At 40.9% G+C, this 16,940-nt stretch overlaps 2 protein-coding genes across 6 annotated transcripts in view; both read right to left on the bottom strand.

Moving 5' to 3' along the window:
• LOC146497234 (receptor-type tyrosine-protein phosphatase N2-like) overlaps positions 1-16,940 on the bottom strand; it is a 236,970-nt gene that overhangs the window by 62,134 nt on the left and 157,896 nt on the right. The window lies entirely within an intron of this gene.
• The window catches only part of esyt2a (extended synaptotagmin-like protein 2a), a 243,679-nt gene continuing 227,680 nt past the window's right edge, over positions 942-16,940 (bottom strand). Inside the window, exon 26 of the transcript XR_014870478.1 lies at positions 942-4,986. The gene's annotated coding sequence lies outside the window, so the exon portion shown is untranslated. The remainder of the gene's footprint in view (positions 4,987-16,940) is intronic.

The raw sequence follows: 16,940 nt of genomic DNA, 5'->3' as shown, positions 1-16,940 counted from the left end.
GTGAGCTGTTTGTGCGGTATAACAAATAGAAACTGACAGCTTACTTGCAGTTTTGATTTAAATTGAAGGACCTGACTGTGACCTAACTGTTTGCATGTGAAAAATATTAGTTTTATTTAATACATTACCAAATATTTGCTCATTGCTTTGAAAAAACAATCACATACAGATTGATTTATGTCTTTCGGCTTACTGTATCCAGCTATTCTTCTTTCGTAATCATTGTTGGTGAGAGTGAAAAGGACTAACAGCTGCAGCGAACGTGGACCGTTAGAGAATTAAGTTGGGAAGCTGTGTTCGTCAGCGTACTTGCATGTGTGTTTGTGCATTTGAGTCAGAATTTTTTTTTTTTCTGATGTCAGATGTTTGTTGGGGTTTTTTGTCTGTGTGTGCGTGGATGGAAAAACAACAAACTTTACAGTGTTTGCAGTTGAGCTTGAAAAAAAAAATTAAAAAGAGAGGGCAAGGAGAGGAGATGCTGCCTAATGCAGTTGACAAGGTCCTTCCTGGGGAGCGTGTGTGTGTGTGTTTGAGTGTGTGTGTGTGTGTGTGTGTGTGTGTGTGTGTGTTTGAGTGTGTGTGTAGGGCTCTTCAGTTCATCTTTCTTTTCAGTCCCCCGCATCTCCTCCACATACACCCCCACACAATCTTTTGTCCTCCTTGGTGGCAGCTGGAGGTGGCAGGCAGCGGAGACCCTGCTCTCCTCTGTGTGCCGAGAGGGCTAGGAGGGTGGGGGCAGGGAGTTGCTTGGTGGAGTTTAGGGGGGGCTGACCGGTACCTCCCACCTCCCATCGGTCCAACTCTCGATGCTTTGAACGCAAGCAAAAAGAACTGGAAGTGACAAAGTTGGGGAGCTTTGGTGGCCTGTATTTGATTTCCTCTTCCTTTTTAGCAACGTGAAAATCGCTTGCTGTTTTTCTGTTTTTGTTACACACACACACACACACACACAAACACACACACACACACACACACAATGCAATACTACCTTTTCCTGCATTCAATGTGTCTGCATCACAGTTTTAACATCAGGCCATAAGCAGAAGTGTTAATGTGTTAACTCTGAACTCTCAATCAAGCAGTTCAGTTCCAACCTAGAGAACTTTGGTCAGTTTGGTCCACCTATTATGGGAAATACTACTTTCCCATAGCACCAAACAGCTGATACACTAACAGTGGGAGAGACGGACGCTTTTACTCAGGAGCGCGTGGAGGCCAAACATTTGCTCAAAGGAAGATAAATACATCCACTCAGATTATTCATGTGGCAACGTACTTGCTGGATATGTACATAGACATCTGTTTGCCAATATATTAACTCAGATGAGCACATATACTGTCATTATTTTTTCCACTTCCAGCTTAATACTGTAAATATTGATAATATTAATGTTATAAAATGTACTCAGAGCAAGCTACATTGTTATGGTACAATACAGTATATTTTTCTTGGTACATAAATACAAATAATACAGAAAGTGCTCCGAGATTTATTTAAATTAGTAAATTATTTTATCTTTTGACTTAGATTGTTGTGGATGTGTGATATGATTTTTTGTTGCTTATGTGACTAAAAGCAGTATTAAGGTTTGGTTAAAAATGGGCCACCAAGACAGAGAGTTCTCCATCCAACCGGAAATAAATCTCGAGGTGTTGAAATGTTATGTTCCCACAGCTGAGAGTAAAGAAATTACAACAAAGCTGATATCTTGTCATAGTTGAAGAAAGATGCACTTTTTTCCATATTGACAGCTTCATGCAGTTATTTGTTGATTTGTTGAATGCACATCCATAATGCAAATCTGCTTTTTGAACACATCCCAAAGGCGCTATATTAGCCTGAGATCAGGCCTTTTGAGTACTGTGAACTCGCTGCCGTATTCAAGAAACCACTATCAGATGATCTGTGGTTCATAACATGAACTGTTGTCCTGCTGAAAGCAGATGGGTACACTGTGGACATGAAGGGATGGACATAAATGAGTAAAAATGCTCGGGTAGGCTGTGGTCTTTAAGCAATGCTCAATTGATACTAAAGGATTCAAAGTGCACCAAGAAAATATCCCCCACACCATAACAGATCTGCGCTTTCATTTCATTTATCCCGAATTCGGAGCCTACCATTTGAATGTCACAGCAGAATCTCTTCAGACCAGGCAACGTTTTTCCAGCCCTCTGTTGTCCAAGTCAGAAAATTATAGCCTCAGCTTCCTGTTCTTAGCCGACAGGAGTACCTCTGCTGCTGTAGCCCATCTTTCGACCGAGATTTAACAAGTTCTTCTTTTAGAGATCCTCTTTTGCATACATTGGTTGTAATGAGCGGTGGCTTGAGTTACTGTTGCATTCCTATCAACTCAAAGCTGTCTGGCACATCTCCTCCAACCTCTGACATCCACAAAGCACTTTCGCCCAGAGAGCTGCCACTCACTGGATATTTTTTCTCTTTCCATTTTAAGACTGTTCTCTGGAAAATTTAGCTTCCAGTACTAACGGTGAAGACAGTTAGCAGCAGCAGCAGCAGAATTTACACCTGCTACCAAGTTAACTGTTTAGCAGAGGCGTAATTTTACCTCAGAGTTCTTTGCAATATCGCTTTCTGTTTTTCAGACTTGGACAACTCACTGTGTTTAATTGCTTTTTGATGATTGAATCTTTCTATTTCAAGGACTATGTTACTCTAACGTTTGTTCACTGTTAACATTTTCACAAACTGAATGAAGGTGAATTTTTATTAAACCTGAAGTCTTTGTGTACATTTTATAAAGCAGCCTGAAAACAGGTAGCTGTGATTATCATGAAGACTTGTAAATGAGGTTATGAACACTCAATCAGCTGGATTTTATTTAGTTAGCAGTTATTCAGCAGCACCTTACAAGGCCACAGTTGCATGCACATCAGTGTAAAGGGAGGTGCTGTGGGTGCTCTTCTTTACAAGGATCAGATCTATCTGAAAGGAGCACAGTACTCATACTGAACCTAGTGCAACTAGGATCCTGACGGAACAACTGGAACATGCTATCCTAGATTTCCGTGGATGACATAAGTAGAGGAAACATGCTGTTAAAAGGGGGAAATGGTGCTAGCTGGGCAGAAAAATTCAAACCATTTGGTAAAATTAGCAATTTTGTGTCCCAGATTCAAGCACAGAAATTCTCACAAGTGGGTATTTTTCCAAATTCAACATGGAAGAAATGTCTTCTTAACATAACACTTGGCAATCCTGTAGTGTCAAACCTGATGGTTGCAGACGCTTTTTGGCCACTTCTGCATCCTTTGAAGCTGGTTCATATTCTCTGCACCCCAGGTAAAATATAAAGACAAAACAGCACATCAGATATGTTGTATATATTAAGATAAAGGAATTAAACTTTCAACCCAATTAAAGCCATGCCGGGACGATAAATGAGATTTTGGTCATATTGCACAGCCTTACATCACGTTACCTGTTAAAACAATTGATCCTCGCAAGCATTTTAGATTTAAAGTGCCTGTTGGGCGCTGGTTTAGCTCAGTGCATTGAGCGGCCGACCACATGCTATATAGCCGAAAGCGGCCGGCCCGGGTTTGAGTTCAACCTGCATCTACTCAGCTGAATGAGGCCTTGCAATGTTAATACTGGTAGCTAACTGCAGATACTGTATATGGCTGACACCAAATACTTACCCTGTGTTTGTAGTCCAACTGTTATTTTTAAAGCTTCTCCCAGGATCCTTCACTGTGAACTTCACACCTGACCTTGCCCTGGTAGTTTTTAGTCAGAACTAACCATTTCGTTTTCTCCACTGCTCCTTTCGTTGGCCATAAGTCGTAATTCGAGATTGCGAATTTGTTGGCACGACACTTCCACGGTGCTTTGCTGAGGTTTTAAGTTTATTTAGTTTCTTTTCGTTGACATGTAAAATGAGAAGATTGATGGCGACCATTAAGATCTCTTCTCCGCATGAGACTACTTGACTTTATTCTCTCGGCTATCACTTGAAGCCTCACAGAACCCAGAGTGAGAAGTCCCCACTGTCATTAACTATGGATGAACAGAGGATTTTAGACCAACAATCTCCACATAATGAGCTCGGAAAACATCACTCAACTCGCAACCTTAAAAAAACAGTCATGTCTCCCTCTTTGTGTGACGGCTTCAGAACGACACGGGCATCAACTCCGCCGTCAGCTCTGTCAGATGGTAACGACATCAGAGGCCGTCATCGCCTGGATACTCACAAACAGCTTGTGTGATATTCAAACGGTCACCGATGGATACGAAATGAAAGGCTGTCTCTCATGTTGTTCAACAAAATGACAGCTCATTCAGCCCAGGACCACCAAACCATTGTCCTTTGTGTGGTGCAAGTATTTTGGATTCCTGTGACCCACCATTCTGCCCCCACATGCCTTGTCTTCAAGGATGGCACCCAAGACAAAAGAGCCATCATCTGCATGATATGGTAGCCCCTCAGCCCCGACGCCCCCTGGGACATAAATCTTCAGCATACAGTAAGCAAGCATAACATCTGGTCTGACTGACAAATAGACAGTGACAAAGTATTTCATACAGTTTGTGTTAAAGCAGCGACTGAAAACCTGCTAGTTGCACCAAATAGGAGAAGAAAATGAGGATGTACCTTTCCAGTTCTGGGCAGAAAGGAGACCCAAACACACTCAATACTCTGAGGACTTTCCATCTTTACAATGAGCACAAAACAAGAGTGCAAGAAGCTCTGTTGAAATTTAAGGTAAATGCAGAGCAAAAAGTAACAAATGTAGCGCTTTGTAGCAAAACCATTAAAAAATAGTGACCCTATAGGCATCATATGATGAAGTGCTTCATGCTTAACAGCAAACAACAGTGGCCACAACTTTTTTCCAAAGAGTGCATGAACCCAGACTTGACTGGGCTTTCTGTCCCCTTCATTTTTTATTTATTTATTCCCTTCCTCAGGTTTTCTCACACACACACACACACACACACACACACACACACACACACTGCTCTGTCTTGTACCTTTGGCTAAGCTCACTTCACATGGTGGAAAATGGCTTGACAGCGGAGGCCGATGTAACTGTCTTCCCTCTGCAGTCTGAGGGACGAGCATGAAACAATTCTCCTGACAGTCTTGACTGGAGCAGCATCACCATCAGGCGGTCTAAGTCTGCGAGCTCCACTTCACCAGTCCAATCACACCACGAGAGTTTAAAGGCGCCATGTCCTGTCTGCTGTTCCCCGCCGTTACACAAGCGGAGACTCTCCTTGGCCATAAACCCGTCTGCTCATTTGTTAAAATATGTTTTCCTGGTAACTTGAACATGCTGGGACACCTGTGGCTAATGCACAAATATATTTTTTTCCTTTGAAAACAGTAGCACTGGCATTTTATTGAAACATATGTTAACCTCCTAAGACCCGAACTCTTCCACAGCATGCATTTTTAATTTCTCTTTGATATTTGGGCAAATTGGGACCCGATGAATGTAAAAACAAAGAATTACCAGATATTTTTTTTTACCTGATTTTTGTTTCTAAGAAAAATGAGAGCCACATATATGATATTCGTTTAAAATTCCGATAGAACAGTAGCAGTATAATGTCCTCGTAAGTGGATATCAGGCCCTTGTAGAGCAAAATTGAGTATTTTGCTCTAGATAACCCAAAATGTGATGTCCACATATGCGGACGCCAGGTCCTAGGAGGTTAAACTTTCACCAACTGGCCAATGATACCCACTCAGTTATTGTTGTAATTGACTTAAACTAACTCCCTGGCAGAGCCCTTTGACTGCTGTCCCTGAATAACACTTAGTGTTGGGAAGGTTACTTTTAAAATGTATTCCATTACAGAACACATGCCCCAAAATGTATTCTGTAACGTATTCAGAATACGTTACTCAATGAGAGTAACGTATTCTGAATACTTTGGATTACTTAATATATTACAATTACTGTTACTGAAGGTCCGCGGCTCCGAACCGTAGTAAAGGGACCTCCGGCTAATACGGTGGGTTCTGTGTTGGGCTCGTAGCCAAAAAAATAGCTTTACTTTGTTGTCTGGGTCAACTTTGCTAGCGAGAGACAGAGAGAGGCGTTGAAAGGCTGCTCCAACGGAACTTATTGTTTTTGGAGGAAAACACGAACACGGTGTACAGTCGAGTCTTAATAGCTTACTTACAACTGGGCTCGTCAGGCTCTCTTCTTGGCTGCAGTGGTTATTATTATATTTACATGCTTCCAGCTCCCGTTTCTGCTCGATGACAACTCGTACTTTTCCTTTTTCTCCCTCCCTCGCTCACAGACACATAACGGGTATGGCAGTCCATTCTCCCTGCAGCACGGACTACACTGCCCATGATGCTACATTCTTTAGAGCTATACCTGTAGCATTCTGCCTATTAGCTTAGCACAACAACAACAAAAAGGCCTCTCTCACCCAGGAAACACGCAGAGAGAGAGCGTCACCCTGTAACCATGGCAACCGTAACGCTGCCGCCTGGAACAACAGAACGTAGCTGTCAAACAAAACCCAAACAGTCCTGACCCGCCACAATATGAAACAGGGAAGTACCGCCGTGTAATCCTAAATACCACCTTTTTAAACGGTACCTGTAACGGAATACAGTTACTCATAGTTTGTATTTTAAATATGTAACGGTGGTACATGTATTCCGTTACTCCCCAACACTGATAACATTGCATTCGAAAGCAAGTCCAGTCCACTGAAGATATGACATAGTGCAAAGTGCTTACCGAAGGGACATTAAATGTGAATGTCACGCAGGTTTGTGTATACATTGGTTTGCTTGTTTAATGTGTCCAAAATAAAAGGCTGTAAAGGTTGTAAATGAACTTTATGACTCACACACCAGACTAGAATTTGTTTCTACTGATTACAGTCAATGTTTCTTTTGAAAACTTAACATTGAAACAACACAAAGACTATATGTGAAAAATTATTTTTGCTCCTGGGTTGAAAAGAGAAGAGAAGCTACGGTACATTAAACCTGCATTCTTTCTAATTCTGAGGAGGCGGAAACGCTGCTGATTTCAAAAAGAAGTCAGACTGTATGGATGTCTGTGAGACATTTCTTCCTTTCAACTATTTTACTCTTATTTAACACAGTTTATTTTGCAAACAATGGTCCTATTTAAAAGACGAAGCATCCACTGCGAACATATCACAGAATGAGACCAAAGAAACATTTCTCTTTAGTTTCAGTTTTTGAGCCATTATGCATCCGTGTATACTCTCTGACTGGACACATCACAAACATGTTTGATGTTTCCGTTTTTCTTGTCTGGCCCTAAATTTGATGCTAGATTCCTAAACTGACACATCAAAACTTTGAGAACCCCTGCTTTAAGGTTTGCCCACAGGTTTGCCCCTGCAGGTTGTTCCTGCAGTATAAGAACGCACTGACTGATGACAATAATGTTAAATATTGTCTGGGTGCACTCTATGGACTGGAGAAACGACCACCGTTCTCCCTAACTAACCTAAATTCAAATATAAAGACTCTTTTTAATTTTAACTGTTTTTTTTTTTACTTAAAACAAAAACATAACTTGCAGCCGATCTGCCTGAAGCCTAGAACCCATGGACATCACCAAATGTTGTGTTCCTCCCTTGAGTTGCTTTGCCTTCAGTTGGTGCTTGTTTGTGAGCCTTTTGAAATAAAAAGCATGCTCTATTATTACTGAGGTCAGTTGAATAACTTTGCAACTGAGGAAAATCTTAAGAAACACTTAGGTTGCTTTTGCAGCATTTGGTTAAATCTCAGCAGAGCATGTAGCCCTGCACACTTCTATCAGCAGTCAGATCATCGACACACAGTGGCCCCGTTCCACTGGCAGCCATACATGCCCATAGCACTGCCTCCACCATGTTAGACATGTTAGATAATGTGGTATTCTTTGGATCATGAGCCGTTTCTCTCCTTCTCCATACCTTCCTCTTCTCATCTGTTTTTCTCTCATCCTCTCATTTCATCTGTGATATTTTTTGTGGATTATTTTAGATGATTTTAGGCAAAGTCTAATCTGAACGTCTTGGTGTTGAGCATAATTCTTGTAAATGCTCTGTACTTCCATTCATGAAGGCGACTTTTCTTGACTAGGTTAGATGCTGTGAAGTAGTTTTTCTTAACTATGGAAATAATTCTGTCATCATCCTCTTTAGCCATCCTCTGGGGTCTTCCAGGCTTCTTGGTGTAGCTGAGTGTTGTTTTTTTTTAATGCACAGTATTGTTTATTCTAAACTTCTAAACTTTGTGTCTGTCTGATAGGTTTATTGTTTTTTTTTTTTAGCCTAATAATAGCCTCCTTCACTTGCACTAACATCTTTGGATCTCATATTAAAATTATACTGAAACTACAGTGGACAGTTACAAAATAATAACTCAACACTTAAATAAAACTTCAGATATTGATGTGATGAAGCAGTAAGAGAACAAGCCTCACCTGGCCATGAAACTGCTTGATAGTCGATCGCCACATTCATTTTTAACCTTGAAGACAGAGGAATGTATAAAAATTCCTGTAAAACTTGAACAGTTTCTAACCCCATCAATTAAAACTGTCTGTTTGCACTGCAACCACATATTGATTGATTTCCAGTCATACTGGTGATGTAGCACAGAGGCAAAACTACAAGATCTATGTCTTTGTTTCAAACATTAAAAAGGGCGATGTACCAGTCTTTATCTACAGTAAAATGCAGCTCAGCACTGAGTAATTTTTAAACCATTGGTTGTCTGTTTGCTGCTTGTCACTTCTGGTGCAGATGAGCTGCACAAAAAGCAGTGAGGCATCCCACCTGTACAGTCCACTATCTATACTGCGGTTCTGCATAAAGAAAACAATTCAGTTTTGTGGTTATAATGTATTCCACCAGATTTTGTTGCAGAGATGGCAAATAAAATCAATGATACACCATGCCCTCTCACAGATATCTTTTATCTTCAGAGGTTGTGACCGCAGCAGAGCTACAGACTACTTTCACCAACTCGATCTGACCAGTTTAGTGCTGAGTGCGTCTGCCACCTGGCTGAAGAAGCAGTGGCATTTTGAAAAAAGCCTGCTTTTGTCTGAAAGCCCAGAGAAATGTTTTCCGTTTCCCTGCCTCCTCAAAAATCAAATGGATTTTCTTTTTGCAGCAGAGGCGGCTTGGAGGAATGAAGGGAGGGAGCGAGGAATGAAGGAAGGGGGGAAAAAGAGGCAAAAGGATGGATGGATTCCTTTCAACCATCACCTTTATCAGCCATCTTCTCCTCTGTGAAGGAGGATGCCTCAGAGCTCTGCAAAATAAATTGAGGGTTATTTTCTTATGAGATGCAGACTGAGGGGAAGGTGATAACAATGACTTTTCGCACGTCATTAAAGTCGTTTCTACATCTGCTTGTGGGTCCCAGTGGATTGTTTTCTTCCCTCAGTGTGACAAATAAATATCTGATAGATGTTCAGCACTGCCAAACAATGATGTGCTGTACAGTACTAGGCCTGCAGCCAACATGGAAGGTTACTGTCACTGTTGTAAAATTAAAGGTGCTTTCACTAAAGTACATTTAGGACGTTCTTCAAAGGCTCCTGATCTGCACTTTCTCAGCATTGTCTTGATTTGCATCCAGCTGCATTTTATAGGACTTCTCCTGCCAGCGGTTAGTGTTTTTTTGACTCCTCCCTCAGTATGATGAAATATCTGACTGCAATTCAGAACGTTTCTGATCTCAATGCCCTTTCTCAGTTCAGAGAGTGGTGCTAATGCAACTAAAATGAAAAGTGTAAATGAATTAAATTAATTAATGGAACTTTGGACAGCTAACAACTATCTACATAGATGACACAAAGGGAAAGACAACAACTAAGACGATTGTGCTTTTCCCCCCAACACACTGCCTGGGATGACTAATGTTAAATAGCTTAAACAACATGTGACTTTCTTTGTGACATGAAAAAAAATTGCAAATCTGGTCAAGTTTTAGACATATTTCACCCGAGTTCATCAGTGAGACCCTGATGGTAATTTTCTCCATCAGATTTCTTCCTAATATAAATAAATCTCGCGTGAATAAGTGTTCTCAGATGAGTAATTACATTACAGTTACAATTGTGTTGTTACTTGTGTTACAATAGTTCTTAAATTATCTGCACGCTGGGCTCACAGAAAGAAAAAAAAAACATCAAACAAATGTTTTTTTTCTTCTCTTCCTGCAGACTTATGGTACAATCACCTTCAGTTTATGTGCAGTAGGAGGCAATAGATGGAGCGGTACAGAGATGCAGCTTGTGGGGAGTGGAGACAGGACATTATTTTTTACTGTATTGCAAAAAAAGGACAAGGCCATAAATGGGAAAGTTGAAACTGCATCCAGGACAGAAACCACCATGTTGCTAACAAAACATCAGCTCTTTACAAGAATCTGAAAGACAGCATGCTAATGCTAAGCTAGCCAAGAATCCAGCGTGACTTTATAGCTGAGAGAATGCCGACCCCAGCCCAGCAGCCAGACCCTGAACAGGTAACAGAAGGAGTGAAGAGCAGTCAGGCTGCAGACTTCGTTTCTACCTACTCATGTTTCTAAAGAAGAATCGCTGTGGCGATCACTTTGAAGTCACTTTGTGCTGGTTTTCATTTTTGCTTTGTGCTGTTGGCTTTGTGTTCATATCTAAATATGAAGATAAAGATCATAAGTGTGTCCTCATTAGGATAGGGACTTGTGCTGCTGTGTGCATTGGTAACTGGTAATTATGAGACAATGAATTCCAGGTCAATTTACAGAGCAACGAGAAAGTAATGTACATACATGCCAACCCTCCCGATTTTTCCGGGAGAATCCCAAATTTTAGTGCCCCTCCCAAAAATCTCCCGGAGCCACCATTCTCCCCAATTTCTCCCACTTTTCCATCCGGACAAAGAAATTGAAAAACCATATCCCAGATTGACCAAGCCAATTCCAGTTTCCAACAATGGCTACTACTACTGCAGCTACTTAGTTTTAATATTACTCTTATTACTCTTTCTGGGTCGCAAAATAAACTTAACATATTTTCAGACGAGAATGTAGCTGTGTAAACTTCAAATATCTGAGCCGGGGAGAACAGCAAATTCCCGGCACATCGTTTTCAAACCCCCGCGGTCTTTCACTACTCATGTTAAACATGATATACAAGTCACTCAAATAACTTAAACATGTTATTGTTTGGCTTTTTTCAGTGTTTTATTTGTTTGTGAGTAAATCGGTTTGGCTGAGATTAAAGTTATTAGATTAGATTAGATTGAATAAAACTTTATTAATCCCTCAGGAGGATTCCTCCTTGGTTTTCACACAGCTGAATAAACATCAAACAGATTAAACAGAAGTGTGGGATGGTCGAGAATTTACGCCAGCGTCCGGTTATATTATATTATAGACAGCAAGGAGCAGACGGCTGAGTTTCACTCCACCGAGAGAGCTCGTGACATAATTCTGAAGGCTAGACCGTCCAATTTCACAGTCTCTCATTTTCGGTCTACTCGGCTTTCGGAGGACCCGGCCCACTTAGACCGCAAAGGCCGGGTCCTCAGGTGGATGCAGCCTCTGAATTTGGACACCTCCGCTGTTTCTGACCAGACAATAACTGTGACATTCAACTTATTTTATCTGATAAATAAACACTGTAAAATTCAAGTTTGTTGTATATGTATATATATACACACATACATATATATATACACACACATATATACATACATACACATGTATATATATACACATATACCACTCTCCCCCCCAACAGCCCTTTTGAATGTCTCCCTAATTCTGAGGTCTAACACTAACAAGACTAACAAGTAATGTCTAATACATTACCTCTATGAATAATAGCCCCAGTTATTGTAGCAGACTCTGGGTAATAATTCAAATAAAACTGATATAAACACATCTGTCGGCTGGTTACTTTATTAGCACTCCATTTGGGTCTAACAAATCTGTAAATCTAAATCACTGAATTGAATATATAAACACACAAGGCTGCAAACACCCACATACACATAAGGCTTCATACTATTGCACCATTGTGTGCATGTGTATGTGTGTAATACCTGTGTGCTGCCGCTGGGCCCAGATTACCTTGTTAAAATAGAGCAGCACCGTTAGCATGCACGTCGCTTCAAAGCAAAGAAAAGGCTGTTGATCAAGGTGAATGCTACGCTTGTCGCCTTGCCTCTCCCTCACATTCAATCACCCACACGACCTCCTGCTGCCTGTCTGTGTGTGTGTGTGTGTGTGTGTGTGTGTGCGTGCTGCTGCGTGTGCGAGGAGCTGATAGCATGTGTAACCAGTATGTCTTGAACAAGTTTGCCAGTTTGTGTATCCATGTGAGGAAGGGTGAGGAGTTGATTAGGAAGTGTGTGGTAGGGGTGAATTTGTATTTCCAATGCTGTGCGCTGGAGTGTGTGACTTTTGTGTTCATAGAGATATTATGACTGCATGTGTGTCTATGTGCATTTTTTCCAGCACTTAATTTCCCTTTTCAACAGTCAGCTCAGTGGCCCTGAAATATTCTCGCAAAAACCACAAGACTCGTAGTGAAAGGGGACTGATTCTGAAGTTCTTTCAGAGACTGTTTGAGGGATTTGTCGGCAAATAAGATGAAAGGAAGCAAAACCTTGAAGCTAAATGAGCAGCAACCAAAAAGGACGACTGATTATAACTTCACACCATTGGTGGGATAGAGAGATGGAGCAAAACAGTGTGTTAATCCATTTAAAACTCATGATGTTGGACCACACACACACACACACACACACACACACACACACACACACACACAGACCAAACAATAAAGCCATGCATGTATTTTTGTTTCACTGCAGTTGCAATGGACAGCATGTTGGGCAAGGCTTAGCACTGTTGCTTCCCAGGCTGAATCCAGGCCAGCTGGGGCATTTCTGGGTGGAGTTCTCCCCGTGCTTGGATGGGTTCTCTCCAGGTACTGTACTCCAGCTTCCTCCCATAGAGTTTGGTTACCAGGTGTGAATGGTCGTCTGTCTCTGTGCTAGCGCTGTGACACACTGGTGATCTGTCCAGGGGGCGTAACCCACCTTTTGCCTCACGACAGCTGGGACAGGCTCCGCCTCTCTGTGGAATGAGCTTGTTTTGGTCAGGGGGGAATTTGGGGGCTTTGAGGTCGGTTTATTGTTTTGGGTTCTTTTTTGCCTTCCAGCAATTTTAGGTGAGTGTCACATGTCAAAGTTTAAGCTTCATGAATATGAAGTGTTTCCCAGGACTACACTGCAAGGCAATGAGATGATCAGCTTTGTTCTGTTCCCTCCCTGTGTTAATGTTCTGGCTGGTAGTTCAAATAAAACAGGCGCAGTGCTCATTTTATGTGACACTTCTGCTCTTGTCTTGATGTTTTCTTATGTAATTTTAAAAACAAACAGCTTGGCCTTCGGGGTTATGATCACCTTCATTTGCTACCTACCAAACATCTGAAAATGGGCTTTCTGTCTGGCCTAATATTTATTTACTACAAGCTTTCCTGTAATGCATACTTCTATTCATCAGCAGAGCCCAGCACAGGCAATAATGCACCATGCAAAAGCTAGCATGGTGCCATTAGCTGCACTTGGAATATTAAATACATATGACCCAGAGAGCACATATTACAGAATAGCAGTGGCCAAGCCTGAGGGGATCGTTGTTTCTACGGTGAACTGGATTCTTGGCAACAGCACTTAGTCTCCATTCATCAAGTCATTTCTTGTTTTCCCAAGCAACCAAAAAACAGGGGCAAGGTCACAATTTTCACAACAGGAGTAGGGAAAATAAGAACAATATATTTAACAAAACAACCTTGCATAATTATTCATCATTAGCTGCCCCCCATCAGTCTAGCCCTTGTCATCGTCATGACAACGATCTCCTGTGCCTGAATCCTCCCTTGCACCTCCCACTGCATCCCACTCGCCCTCAACTGTGAAACATCAGTGGGACAGCCTTCTGACTAAACATCGCCATCAGGCATTTCTCTGGCATGCAGGAGAGCTGCTCGAAACTCACACGTCCTGCTCATCGCTGAAGGCCATGTTCCTTACATTCTTACACTGTGACCGAGCATGCCACTATGAAAGTAATGTGAATTCAGACCAAAGGGCATCCATCAACTTTTCTCCATTCTTTAAATAAACAATACCAGCTAGAAGCTACAGTGCATCTGAGCCAGCAGCAATCGTGTCCACGAGGCCGGTGGGTAAAAAATAGCTACAATGGAAGTGAATGAAGCCCTTCCACATAAAGTCTCCATGCTTATCTCAGCGCAAGGCAGCCTTTTAAAAGATACTCTTAATCTCAAGAGCGTCACTTCCTTCTTAAATATTGGTTTTAAAATAGCATGTTTATTGTGAGTGTTGCATGCATGACAAAAAAATCTGTAGCTGATGTGTGGACCGTTGTTGGTTGACATGTACTCCGAATACATGCATGCAGTAATATGTCATATATTGATCAATTATTATATATTTGTAATACAGTGGTCCCTCGTTTATCGCGGGAGTTACGTTCTAAAAATAACCCGCAATAGGTGAAATCAGCAAAGTAGCCAGCTTTATTTTTTACAATTATTATAGATGTTTTAAGGCTAAAACCCCTCACTACACACTTTATACACTTTTCTCAGACAGGCATCGACATTTTCACACTTTTCTCTCTTGTTTAAACACTCAAGTTCAAACCTTCGTAGAAAAATAAGTCCAGTATAGAATGAAACCAAAGGCACGCGCAGGTCCCTTTGACGGTGCAAAATGTTTCGTCGACATTGTTGTGTTTGTTGGAGAAAACTTACAAATATATAGTACAGCACTTAAGAGTCAATCTGCTAGCGATCGAAGATTTATGTAGACTTGACAAGTAGGGCTGCCACGATTAGTCGACTAGTCACGATTACGTCGACTATCAAAATCGTCGAAGACTAATTTAATAGTCGACACATCGTTTGAAGCTTTGTAAGATCACAAAAGACGCAGGAATAAGTAGTAGGATTTAAGAGTGTAATAACGGACTGATACAGAAGATGGCAGCACTGCATGTACAAGGATGCCAGCTGCCGTTAAACCCCGAAGAAGAAGAAGCTGTGTCCCAGAATTCATAGCGCAGCCCAGCTCAGTTTCCAACAATGGCGGCAGCTAGTTAGTTTTAATATTACTCTTATTATTCTTTCTGGGTCACAAAATAAACGTTTAACATATTTTCAGGCGGAAATGTTGCTGTGTAAACTTAAAATATCTGCTCAGTTTATCAAGACACCACATATTTTTAAAAGCGCTTCGGAGACGTCTGTTACCCACTAGCTCGATAGCTAGCCGGGGGCTAGGCTCACTAGAGCCGCTGAGAACACCGGACTCCCGGCAAATCGTTTTCAAACCCACCGCCATCTTTCGCTACTCAGGTTAAACATATATAAGTCACTTAGATAACTTAAAAATGTTGTTGTTTGGCTTTTTTTAGTATTTTATTTGTTCCTGAGTAAATCGGTTTGGCTGAGATTAAAGTTATAGTTTTTACACAGCTGAATAAAAGTCAAACAGACAACTGATTATCAGAAGTGTGAGATGCTCGAGAATATACTCCGGTGTCCTGTTATATTTTAGATAGCAAGGAGCAGACGGCTGAGTTTATTAGACTTCTCCGAAACAATCTGCAAATTTCTTTTAAATTCAATAAACTATCATCTTGTCTTTATTTTTAGTTAGCACATACCTTAAACACTTAAAGCTGTAAGCTAATGATAGTTATATAAGAACAGATGCACGCTGGTGCAATAAGCTGTACGTTTTACATGATCTGATTAGTCCACTAATCGCAAAAATAATCGGTGACTAGTCGACTATCAAAATAATCGTTTGTGGCAGCCCTATTGACAAGCTGAACGCATTCCATACTGTACAGGAGACACGGCACGGGGGTGATTGATTGACAATGTTCTACAGCCAATCAGGACGCAGAACACAACGTGCTGTAAAAAAGAAGAAAAAAAAGCACGCAAAATTGCACAAAAAAATCCACGAAACAGCGAGGCCAGGAAAGATGAACCGCATTATAGCGAGGGACCACCATATACAACATGTCATCAGAATGTAATTGTTATTTTCTATTTACCAAATTTCAGTTATGTATAAATTTCCAGTTTATTTCCAGTGGTTATCATAGAGTGTTATGATAAATGTCATGAGATAATTACAACTAAAGACAGTAATTATAAAAATATATTCCTATGTAAGGCTTTAGTGTGCGATCCAGTGTATCTGACATAAAAATTACATCCAGCTTAGAATAGATCATAACAGAAGTTTGTCCCACATGGTTCAGTAAAGCTCCTTCATGGTTATCATCAGAAAAATGGTTTCGTTTGGACGTGAAAGTGAAGCAGGAAGAAGATTCCCAATCATCTAGTTTACTGTATATGTGAGCTAAATATCAATAAACTGTCATTTGTTAAGATTAGACTATTCAAAACTCTGTTCTCTACACTATATCCTTAAATAGCTTTACTTTTACATACATCCTGTACACATTTTCCCAAAAAATAACCTACACTAAGAAGTAAGAGAATAAGCAAAGCTGTAGGTGAGATCAAAACTTGAGCAGGAGGAAGCCAGTGCAGAAGCAACAAAACACATCAAAAACCAAGTCTGGAAGTTGAAAATAGGCAAAAGTATTTGTGCGTTCAAAGAGAATACACCTGAGAATACTATTAAAAAAATAACTCATGTGGGAGAAAAAGGTAGTTTCTGCAACACAGAAATATTCTAGATTCTACATGTTTGTTACACAGAAGTTACATCATGAAGCAATGATGTCACCTGTAACCTCAAATGTGCCGGATGAATGAGAAGCGTGGCAACGAAATGAAATGAATCAATCCACTAATTGCAATACTAATGCCCCTGAATCCTCCCCTTAAACCAACAATTTGTT

This window comes from Neolamprologus multifasciatus, chromosome 18 (genome assembly GCF_963576455.1).
Source record: "Neolamprologus multifasciatus chromosome 18, fNeoMul1.2, whole genome shotgun sequence".
NCBI classification, from domain to species: domain Eukaryota; kingdom Metazoa; phylum Chordata; class Actinopteri; order Cichliformes; family Cichlidae; genus Neolamprologus; species Neolamprologus multifasciatus.
This window is presented reverse-complemented; position numbering and strand designations above follow the sequence as displayed.